This window comes from Ambystoma mexicanum, chromosome 12 (genome assembly GCF_040938575.1).
Source record: "Ambystoma mexicanum isolate Mex_15411 chromosome 12, UKY_AmexF1_1, whole genome shotgun sequence".
Taxonomy (NCBI): Eukaryota; Metazoa; Chordata; class Amphibia; order Caudata; family Ambystomatidae; genus Ambystoma; species Ambystoma mexicanum.
The window spans coordinates 277,228,490-277,241,123 of record NC_090936.1 but is presented as its reverse complement, the minus strand read 5'-3'; the positions used below and the strand labels follow the sequence as shown (position 1 = coordinate 277,241,123).

At 42.7% G+C, this 12,634-nt stretch overlaps 1 protein-coding gene across 4 annotated transcripts in view; it reads right to left on the bottom strand.

Annotated features, from left to right (window-relative positions):
• Positions 1-12,634, bottom strand: part of LOC138513507 (solute carrier organic anion transporter family member 1A2-like) — a 646,238-nt gene that overhangs the window by 519,937 nt on the left and 113,667 nt on the right. The window lies entirely within an intron of this gene.

The following is a 12,634-nucleotide window of genomic DNA, read 5'->3' as shown; positions in this document are numbered from 1 at the left end:
CAGAAATCTCCATAAAGTAACATCTAAGGCTTTCAATAATCTGGCTGGTGCCATACTATCTAATTTGGTTCCCATATGGAGTAACTTTACTTAAAATGGTGGGGGGGGGGAATGGACACCACAAGAGTCCCTTGCCGACCCGCTCTGTTATAACTTGCATAAAACTGGTGCTGTATCTTTAGAATTTAATTCTAAAGACAAGCCAGTCTTCGGAAAGTTATAACACCACAGTCTGTCTTTTCAATTCACTGCATTGACAACAGTAAAAAATGCCAGTCTAGCCAATTAATAACACATACCATGCGTGCTTTATCAAGATGCCCAGAATAAAGTCATGTCACAGTAAAAAAGGGTAAGACTGGCTGCCCCAAAATCCCAGTCTGAGTCTAGCCAAGTAATATTTGATAGTTGCCTTCCCGATGCCCATAAATAAGTGCTGCACCTGCCAAGCACCTCTCGCGCACACATGTACATACATACATACACACACCCAAAAAATTCATACCCATTTACCATAGACAGCAACAGGGCATTTCAGCATTTTCAAATAAAAGAGGCCTCAAGCCTTAGGGGTGGCCCCCAGCACCTGCCCCCATGTTGCCATTCAGCACTCAGCGGTCTTCTCACACAGCATTATATTCATTTCTCTCTATTTTAGTTCTGGGGCTTAAAAGGTGTACTTTGCAGCACCCGCATTACAAACTGCGTTTTCTCTTCCCACGGAATACACCGAAGTGTTATCACCTCTTTGCCCTCTAACACTGGTTCTTCCACATTAGCCACTTGCTGTCAAAGAAGGGTTTAGAGCTCTTCAGTGGGCATTTAGCTGGCTGGCCGCATCAAGATAATTGACAGCCATTAACCTTATCTTTGTCACCATTGTAATATATGCACCCCACGGGTGCCTCAGACTGTTTTTGCTCTAAGCAGGGGGCCCCAACCATCATGTTGAAAATGGACCTCACACATCTTCATTCCTGCCTGCCACCCACCTAGTGACACAACAACATAACATTCACAAAATTCACTCCACCTAGAACAAACAAACCATGCATTATATATTATTCATTCAGACACAAAAGTCAACACACATATGCTTGTACACACTCACCTACTCACACACGCACATGCATCCAGCACTTCCATTGCAATACAGTGTGTGCCCACAAGATTCAAATGTACATTACATACACAATAACACATGCAAACAGTGGCGCACAGTCATTGAGCAGACCATGCTTTATCCCCCCACCCCCCATGGCCCTGACAACTAAAATGTTGGGCTACGTTGACTTGATCTGGCTGAACTACAATGCTATAGTAGGACAGGACCTGACAAACAGTGGTTGTGGGTAGGGGTGCACTTTTAACAAAGGCCATGCAATTAGTAATAATTTCATTGTTAGCACATGAATTTTATGCATACATTTTTAGGCAATCGAAATCGTGATGAGTGACTTGGTACTTGCATTTCAGGGGAGTGAGCCGGAGATGGGGGACTGCAGGCAGCTCAAAGTTTATTTATTTATTTATTTATTTATTTATTTACATTTATAAAGCACACAACAGCCCGGAGGTATCATGGCACTGTTACAGACAATAAGAACTCGTTACTGGTTACAAAAAAAGCTTAATTACAAGGTTGTCAAGCAGGATGGTCACATAGGTTTAAACAGGAGGTGAAGAATAGTAACACAGGTTGAACAACAGGTACATGAGTATGCAGAGGAAAGGGGTGGAAGAGGAGAGGGAGGGGGAATGTGTTAGTTAAAGAGTTTGGTTTTGAGGCCTTTGCAGAAAGCAGTGAAGGAGGTCTCTGCCCTTAGAGCTAATGGTAGGGTGTTGTAGAGTTTGGGAGCAATGTGTGGGAAACCGATCCCGCCTGCTTTAGCTCTTTTGATAGGTGGAATGCATAGTTGGTTGGCATAGTAGCTTCTTTTAGGATGCACAAAGGACTATCTGGTGATAGTTTCTGACAGGTAGGGGTGGGCTGAGAGGCTTAGACATTTATGCGTGAGGCTGAGGGTCTTCAATGTGATTCTCTCTTTTATGGGGAGCCAGTGGGCGGACCGTCTGGCCTGCGTGATGTGGTCTCTTTTAGGGATAATAAGAGCTGTTCTGAGAGCATTTCCTGGACTATTTGGAGCCTATTTCGATTTTTGGCCAAGGTGCCTGCTATGAGAGCATTGCAATGTGGCTCAGATAGTGGCTCGAGCGATAGAAAGGTGGTTTTGGTTGGATAGGAACGGTTTAATAGCAGTTATGAGTTTAGTGATTTGGGCGGACGCAGAGGCAATTGCGCTGACCTGACGAGTCATGGACAGGGAAGAGTCTAGGTAGACACCAAGGGTCTTCACCGAAGGGGAGACAGGGATGGTGGTGTTGTCGATGGTGAAGTTGCAGTATTTTTGGTTGAGTTTGGACAGGGTTTCTTTAGGGCATGGGAGGATGATCCCTGTCTTGTCTCCTTTGAGGCATAGTCCATTGGTAGCCATCCAGGTTTGAATGGCAGTGTAAATTTGGAGGAGGGCTGCTAAGTCTTGCTCCTAGGACCCGGTGAGAGGGAGGAGGACTTGCGTATCGTCGGCATAGTTAGTGTATGCTATGCCGAGGGAATCCAGTTTGTCAAAGAGTGGTTTTGTAAACAAGTTGTAAAGTGTAGTGCTGTACAGGAGCCCTGGGGAACTCCACACTGGATGGTGGTGGGTGTGGCGTTAGCCTGATCCGAGAAGACCTGCATGGCTCTGCCTTCTAAGAATGAAGTTATCCAGGAGGAGTCTTGTTTGGAGAAGTGAGCTGCGTTGGTGAGATGGGAGGTAAGAATGTTATGATCCATGAGATCAAACGCTGCAGATATATCTAGCAGCAGCAGTAGAGCTGGTTTGCCCGTGTCTATTATCTTGGTTATTTGATTTTTCAGGTCTAGGAGGGCAGTTTTAGTACCATGGCCTTTGTGGAAACCTAATTGCCTTTTGTCTAGGAAGGCGTTGAACTCTTGAAGTGTTGGATCTGGTTGTGGGCTGCTTTATCTTGGATCTTGAGAAGGAAGAGGATGGTAGCAATAGGGCGGTAGTTGTTTGGGGAGGTGGGGTCAAGAGACTTTTTTTTTGGAGGGGGCGGACCCATGCTTCCTTGAGTTTGGATGAGACCATAGCTGCGGTGAAGGAGGCATTGATGAATGCAGTAATGATGGGAGCTAGGGATTCAGCACAATCTTTGATGAGGTTAGGGGGGGCAGGTGTCACCTTTACACATGGATGGTTTGAGATGCTGGAGTATATTTATGACTTTCGGTTCTGAGACATCTCTAAAGGAGAAGAGAGGGGTGGAAGTTCTGCAAGGGGAAGTGCTGGGCCTTGCATGACAGGCAGGTTTGGGAAGTGTCTTATATTGTGATTGGATTTTATCTTGGAGAAGTTTAATTTTGTTTAGCATTGGTGCCTGTATGCTGGAGCACCAGGCTTCATCTTTGATGATCTCATCTGGGCTGGTGGAGGGAGTGATGAAGTCTTTACAGATAGCGAACATTTCCTTAGATTTGGAGCTTGCATTGGTGATATAATGGTTGAAGGAGTTAGACTTGGCTTTGAAAATGGCTTTTTTGTATTGCATAGAAAGCCTTTTGAATTCTTCCAGTGTGGTGTCACTAGGCTGTGCCTGCCATTTGGATAGGGAAGGTGTTTGTTGGTCCGAAGGGCTAGTAAATCTTCTGTGACCCACAAGTTGGTGTGCATGGATTTTGTTCCCTTTTTAGCTTTGATAGGGCTATGGCTTCAATGGCTCTAGTAAGGGTGTGGGAGTAGATGTCAGTGAGCGAGCTGGGATCGCTTGTGAAGGGAGGTTTAAGTTCTGGGACATTCAGGTAGGGGAGAAGGTTGCACCTAATGGAAAGTGTATCCTTAGATATGAGGGCTACACCTCCACCTTTTGTGAGCTGACGGTCCTGTCACAGGATAGAGTAGCCTTGCAAGGGAGATGGCAGGGCCAGAAGCCTTGTGGAGCCAGGATTCGGTAACAGCAAATATATCTTGGTTGTGTGTAGTAATGAGGTCGTTGTTCTCAAGGGCAGGGGCGTGGAGGGAGCGGGCGTTAATAAGAGCAAATTTAAGAAGCAGGGCGGGTGTGTGTTTTTTAGGGGTAGTGGTAGGGTGTGGGGCACAGTTGTGGTGTGGTTGAGTGGTGGCTGAGGAGGGGCTTGAGATGCGAGGTGTGGTGGTGGGAGGAGAGAGTGTGCATGTGGGATAGGTGAGGGGACACATGAGGGGAAGGCGGTGTATAGGAGCTTGCTGGTTGTGAGGGCGCTTAGCCATTGGGTGTTGCGGTGGTATGCATGTGATGGTTGAGCGTGAACCAAGTTTGTAGTTTCTGATGGCTGTGGAGATGGGCAGGCTGGGAAACAGAGTGGGCATGGTGCGTACTCTAAGCCTTGATAATCTATGTTCTAGGTTGGTTTGGGAGGTGGCCATGGTGTTGCTTGTGAGAGTAGTGTTGACTGAGCAAGCGTGCTGATGGGGAGTGTGCGTCGGGAGGTGTATGATGGAGGTGGGCATTATGGCTGGATCTGTGTGCCAAAAGGTGGTTAGTGTAAGGGTTAGAGCAGTGATGAGGTGAGGATAGAATGTGATGTTGTGAATGTGCTGGTAGTTGAGAGTGTGACGTGGTGGGGATGGTGTGACAGGATGCATTGGTAGGCAGGTGAGGGGGCAATAATGCTGTGTGGTGGTTGGAGTGTGGGAGTGGGGCAGATCGGATTCAACAAGTGAGGTTACATTCAGTCATGACAGAATATGCTGCAGTCAATCTTAACGGCAATTTAGATTCACAGATGGGCGGCAATCAAAATTAACAGTATTGGCAGCAATTTAGTTTTCACTGGAGTCGGCGGCAACAGTTTTTAACAAAAGTGGATTGCAATTTGATTTCAACATGGGCGGCAAGCAAACTTCGCAAGCGACAATTGAAATCACAATGGGTGGCAGTCAAACAAAAACAGCATTTGCAGGAATTAGATGTAATGGGTGGCAATCAATTTATAGCAAAAGTGGGCAGCAATTTCAGTTCGGCATGGGCAGCAATCAGCTTAATCAAGTGTGCGACAGTCGATTTCGATGTGTTAGACAGCAATTAGAATTTTGGCACGATAGATGGCATTCCAAGATGGCTGGTAGTGCGGTCATGGCTTAGTCTGGGCATGATTTGTATTGTGCAGACAGTTGACAGTGGCAACACAATAAACAGCCTAGTTTTGGCACTGAGGACTGCATTGGGGATCAACAGCCATTTTTAGATCAGGCGGTGGCGTTGAGCAGATCAAAGTACACTCAAATGTGGTCAGGGCTCTTATCGCTGATGTTGCAGAGAACATGAAACAAGGAGGAGGGTGACTTCTAGCATCAGGGTGTTCACCTCTTTGAAGATTGGACCTCTGTAAAGAGATGTACACGTCTGGGTCAGGCAGTGCTGGGATCAGCTGCTCCTGCAGCGCGTGTGTGACGTCAGATGATCTGGTGGGAAAAGGGCTCCTGCCCTCTCCGTTTTCGGGGTGGAAGTTCTCAAGTAAGTGTGTGTTTCTCACACACAGAGTCAACAGCTTTTATCCTTAAAGTTGACTAGAATAGTCTCATTAGAATAGGCACATGCACCCACAAAATTTACCCTCTCCCGGCAACTCCCGCAGTCTCTAAAAGTTAGCCCTTCATTACAGAGTTAGCCCGCAGCCAGGGGCAGCCCTAGGATTTGCGAGGCGCTGGCCGGTAAATGGGTCCTCAAATAGAAAATCGTGTAAAAGAAATTGTCATTAATATCTGTAGTGATCAGATAAACTGACGCTCAATATCTGAATTTTAACTGTTAATATTACGGTTGTAGCAATATCAGGAGTGTGGCTTATTTTGGAGTAGCTGACCGAGTGAGCTGAATCATTTGTAGAGATGGGGACCTCAAAAGAAAATACTGTGTCGAGGAAGAGCAAGGCAAACAGTAATGAAGATCACTGGTAAGTAATCCAAATATACCTAAGGTGACTGCACGTTCCAAGGATGTAAGGGCAGGGATTGGTCCTGGGCCAGACAGGGCAAAGTGCTTTTGCTGCAATCGTAACAAAGCCCATTTACCCGAAAGAAAGGTACTAAGGCAGTCAGAGTAAGCAATTCCGCAGGTCTTCAAATGTCATCAACAGGTGTCAAGTACAGAAAAAAAGTGGGGGTTCATTAACATATGCACAGAGACTGAATGTATCCTACAGTGAAATACGCACATTTAATTCAACTGGCCTTTCCTAATGGAAGAAAATTAAAAATAAAAATGAACATTATCTTTTACAAAATGAATCATCAATACCCGGAGAAAAAAACAGCTAGAGGAGATTGTTCTAGAACACTGCTGGCAAAGTGTAAAAGGTGTGCGCCTTTTAACCCAAAAATCTATATTGAAATATTCTATGCAAAGCAAAATACCAATACAAGATGTGTGCTTTGGGGACACTTTCATGTGGTTTTGTGGCTTCAAATACTGGTGGGCGAAAACTTGAGAAAACAACCTTATTTGCATGTTGGCCTCAAAAATAGCCAAGGGGGATGAAGTCGACACTGTGAAAAAAGTGAGCGGATGCAGACAACCCATATTTAATCTCAACTTGTACCCTGAAAATCAACACAGGACCAGGAGAACATCTTCAGTCCAGCAACCTCTCTTCCCACAACCATGGACCTGGTAAATCATCACAACAAATGTGCTCTCTGATCCTTTCCCCTCCTCACCATGACGTTTGGCTTTCCGCAATACTCTGTTTTATAAATCAGACCTGAAAAGTACACACATCATAATTAAAGTACTCCAGCAATATAGGAATCCTTATTGAAATATGTCAAACAATAAGAGTACAAATGTGTTATTTTCACTGCATCTTGAAGACTACAAATATCAGAATGCAATTCCACAAAATTATAAAGAATGGCTTGTAGGCTGTCTTTTAGGATTTAATCATAGCAAAAGATAATGTGAAACTTTTTGCATCTTTTGACAAAGGCACCCCCCCCCAAAAAAAACTATATATTTAACACACTAATTGCGAACATAAGAATACTATCAAAGAATGCTATGCATTCCACCGAGTCCAGCACCCTGGCAGTGACTGCTGACTTTGAGTCAGGCCACCAGCCAGGTTGAGGTACTGAGTCATGCGGGGTGTCCCTGCAGCCCAATTTATGTAATAGACAGCAAGGCTTGTGCTGTCCAATTACTTAATTGATGCAGCAGCTGCAATGTGGCCCCCGGCCCTGCTCTGCCCCAGCCAAAGATGGGGGGACAATTTGGCATGCCACAAAAGTTTGGGGGGCTTGTCCCTCCGTCTCCCCCCATAATTACGCCCATGCATGTGGGATACCAATGTCTTCATTAGCCAGTTCCAGAATATCACCACCTCTGTGATTGACACCTTAGCACCTATGACAAACAAGAAAGTAAAGACTGAAACCTTAGGTAAAACCTGGTTCTCATCTGACATTATTGAAAGTAGGAAAATGAAGAGGCAAAGCAAAAGGCTTTGGAAGAGACAACATTGTACGGCTAATCTGGAAGTCTATCAAACTGCAACAGCTAGATATACAAATGATATTCTTAAATCTTTGAAAGACAGCTTTGAAAACAGAATAAATAAGGCAAAATCTGATCAAAATGAACTCTTCAGCATTCTAAGAGAACTCGAGTGAAAGAAAGTTACACATTGTGTTGGTCATAAAAGGGATATATGTGTGCCATGCTTCATAGCAGCTTCTCCAATAAGATAAAGTCACACCTATCTACCATTGAGGCAGGTTAACAGAACTCACCCAGCCACTCTTCAAAAATCTGAAATAATAACAATGCCCCGACAAATCACCCACTCATACCTTCGGAATTTAGACTACAAGCGGTCACTGAGGCTAGATTGATAGAAATTGTAACAGGTTTTAAATCTTATGTTTGCATGAGAGATACTATGAAATGCTTAGCACCCCTATCATGAGATAGTGAATTCTACTTTCATTACATCTATCGTACCACCCTGCTTAAAATAAGTATGTATAACACCTATTTTTCAAAAGGAGATAGCTGATCCAGAGGACAGAGTTAGTTACCGCCCTATCCCGAAAAGTCCAATTTTTACTGAAGATTTTAGATAGGGCAGCCTACCTGCAGCTTCAAGAACATATTGACTCAGACAATGTGCTGAGTGTACGAAAGTCGGGTTTCCATTCCTAACATGGAACGGAAACCGCAGTGCTTGATCTGCGAGCCAATCTTGCAAAGATCGTAGCCAATGGTCAGATATCTTTACTGATGCTCCTCGACCTCTCTGCGGCCTTTAATCTTATAGATCACAAATTGCTGCCCGAGAGGTTGGGAAAATGGTGAATTGTGCTGACACCAAGACCTCTTGGATGGCATCCTTCCTTGGTCCACAAAATGCCCCAGTGGCCTCGGATGGTATTCAGGCATCTCCAGATCCATTAACATGTTGTGTTTCCCAAGGGCGCATGCCTCTCCCCCACATTGTTCAATGTATACACTCGCCCACTTTTCGACCTCCTGGACAGCATCAGCATTGGTTATACCAATTATACCGACAATACCTAGGTGGTCCTAGAGTTGACTGGAGACTATGAGGAGGATACAGCAACAATAAACAAGGTAAATGGCATAATTCAGAAATGGATGATGACTAACTATTTAGCCCTGAACAAAAACAAGACATAACTTAGGATCGTGGGTCATAACCAGAGAATACAAAACTTGGAAGACAGGTATAGCCAATTTGAATTCTCTAACTGTACCATTTAAGTCAGCTCATGGGTGAAGACTCTGGGAGTATATTTGCACACAGGAGGTCTCCACATGACAGAGCATGTCTTACAAGCTAAAGCTGGATGAGCATATACTACAAAACTAATTATGCCAATCAAACCTTAGCTGTCCCTCAAAAATATCTCACCAGTTGCAACAGCATTGATAAATTCAAGACTCGACATTGCAACAGTCCGTTAGTGGTTACTTCCAAAGCAACATAAAACTACTACAAACAGCGCAGAATGGAGCTATTAGAGCTGTGTGTGGGCTTGCCAAAACAGACCATGTGACACAGGCAAGAACATTCATGAACTGGTTGCCTGTACAGCACTGCATCACCCATGAAGTCCCCTCACTTACGCATAAATTTGTTAATGGTAACAACCCTACCTACCTGCAGCAGCGGCTGAAAAAGACTTTGAATACACGCCTCCTTCGGTCCAATGACTTGGTAAACAAAATGTACCTTGCTCTAATCTTAAAAGATTTGGTGGCACCTGCTTTGACACCTGCACACCAAGCCTGTGGAATTCTCTCCAGCTTAAATTAAGAAACATTCCTAATCTTACTACATTTAAAAAAAGCCACAAAAACATACCTTTTTAATTCAAAGGACTAGATAAATATACACATGTTGACCATATTGCTGGACCAAGGCATCCACTTACTGTACCTTCTACTGTCTTCTTAGATCATACATAGACCAAAAAGAAGTGGCAAATGTAGGGAGAGTGGATAACAAATTGCAGCTGCCCAAGATGAACTGTATTCTTTAAATAAATGGCATCTACTTGCAGGTCATGTGATGTCTTGGACATTGGCTGTAATTAAGTAAAGACATACAGTTCAGGTAATTAAATAGCTGACCATTGAATACAATCACAAAAAGCAAGATGGCCAATTGGCCACTAGAAAACACTCAAATATGCTTGTATTTGATATTTGGTGCTTGGAAACTGTAGCGAAAACACATGGAAAGTACATCAGACTTTCTATTCAACTACAGATGTGTTACTCGCATCCATAGAACAACAAGTTATTCTCGCCAAAATGTAAAATCTTTACATTATGTTGCTAAGTGAGGTTGCAGAAAACCCTTTTAGGATATTTGCCCACAATGAAATTGTAGCCATCCTCGTTCAATCGCTGAATAATAATTTTCTGCACGATCACAATGAACATTAATACTTCTGTCTTGTGCATAAACATGTACATATCAAGCCCCAGGGAGCCTTACTCATAAGGACACCACGTTTGGGGGAGTGTATTGATTTTATTACATTACAACACTCACCATAAATGCTGCAATATTGCTTACAAGATTGACAAAGCGTTTTACCATAGTGTGCAAATGCAGAGCAGGTAGGCATACAAGCCAATGCAGTATTGTTGGTTCCCAAGCCAAAATTATCATAGATCAAAAACTAATTTCACAACAGAAGTCACAATTCAAATGTAATAGGAAAACAGTTCTCACATCAATAGCAATAAAACGTGTATCACGTTATGCCACTTGATACACTCATTAAGACTCCTTACACAATTCTGTGCAAGAAATATGATTTCTTGTTCCTTTATGAACAGGGCCATCCAATTCGGCTGTTGATCTCTGGTCATGAAATGTATTTGTTTTTTTTAATAAAAAAAAACATTTCTTTGCATTTACAATATCTTAGAGAAAGTGAATACAGTCATTTACACTAATTCAGCGAACCCTCCCACATAAATACATATATGGGGTAGATTTCTGGATATGTACTAGCTAGTACATATCCAGAAATCTACCAAAGATTTTCTCAAAAAAGATCTTTTTCTTTTTCCGTCGATAAATCAATCTTTCAATGTCAGCCGATTTTAACATTTCGTCCACCCACACATCTACATCAGGACCCTTTTGGTCATGAAATCATGAAATCTGTTATAGCGCTGTCCATCTCAGACTGTATATTGATGGCCTTATTTTAATATATTGCTGTACCAATGGCTAGTTGGGCATTTTATTTTTAAATTAAACTTTTGTGTTCAGTACTTCCTATTTTTCTTTTTCTTTCATTATTTCATACATTTCGTTTTTGAGAAGGGTGCCAAACAAGCTTTTAAACCATACTTGAGTTGCAATAAGTATACAAAGCCAGTCTCTAAGGGAAACCTAAACCTATAACTACTTCCTGATTTTTGAGGGTCTGTTTCCAGTATGTACATTGGCAACATGGAACATGGTCTATTACTCTCAGCAGGCCCCGTAAATATGATAAAGTCTTTGAGTTTCACTTCATTTTTTATAATCTGGTCTTCTACACAGGGGACATCTCCCTTGTTCCAAAATCTTCCAATTTCCTGTAATAATTGTTACACTTGATTAGAAATCTTATATGTGCTCACACACAGCATTTCTATGTGAATCTTTGTCTTTGTGTACATATTCTAGCACGGCTTCTCTAGTGTTGTTGTAAGTCTGCTTCACAGACCGCTTCAGTATATGGACTGAATACCCTCTGTCAATAAGCTTATTACTGTAAGGATATTTGGCGTGTTACAGCACAGAGTACAGCACTACTGCACAGGTAGCAATTTTTTTTGATGCAGCACCACCACATGGGTGTGGTGCATTGCTATATGTGTTGCCAGATTAACATGGACATATAAGTAAAGACAGGCTATTCAGTCAAAAACGATTTTAACATATAAGATGCAAATCTATTTTTACAGTTAAAAGCACACGTGCACATTCAAAAATGCACACTATTTTTCACCTGAAATGCCTATGGTGCAAGAGACACATTTGAAAATTAATAACTAACCTTATTAATAACTAACCTGACTAATAAAACTGCATTTAACATAACCCACTAATAAAAATGTGTCTCCACTGCAGAATTAGGCCTACTCTGAAAGTGAACTTTTAAACGCACATTCATTTTTTTTTCTTTTTCTCTGCTGCTCTGTCCACATAACTACAGGAAGCAAAGGGCTCGAAGGAACAGGAAATCAGTTGGTTACAAATGGTTACTGTAGAAATGAGCCATTGTGTAGTGAGGGAGGAGATGGCATGATTGATTCTGATTGGAGCAGCGTCATAGCAAGTATCATGCTAGAGGCAGTGATTAGAGTTTTGCTGGGGGAGCTTGAGGAGAGGGGGAGAACAGTCGAGATTTGGCAGAGCTGGGAGAAGGACCTGTTTCCTGGCTGAAGCATTCCTGCTGCAAAAGCTGAGAATTCCAGGCAATAACCCCGGTTTGAGAACGAAAGACGCTTGTTTTCACTGGGGTTAATCTTCAAGGGAGCCAAATCCAGAAAGAGAACAGCTGGAGAAAACTCATGCTGAACAGATAAGGTAATTACAGAAGTGTGGGGGCTGAGTGTGTACGAGAATATTCAGTCAGTGTAGGAAAGGAGATTCCTGTGCTTTACTCACATGTTTAATGTTGCAAATTGAGTTCTTGTCTCCGCCACTCTCTTTTCAGTGTATCACAGACAATGCTGTTACTGTGCTATTTTATTTATTTCTGTAAAGAGTGAGATCGTGTTTAAATGCAACTTTTATAATACACAAAAATATTTGAAAGCAGACGGGTGGTGTGTTTTATATTTACCAATACAGTGCTGATGATGTGGGGAGATGTTTAGACAGTGCAATTGTCATTTTCAAGGTAGCTAAACATCAAATTTGGCTGCAGCCGTGTGCACAATATAATTCAGTATGAGCAATTATAACTAACTGTGTGTGTTGTAGTTTGTCGGAGGTCTATGAGTCGGCAAAAAGGGAGGCCCGGGACATAGTTCACTACCGTATATAAGATAGTGAAAA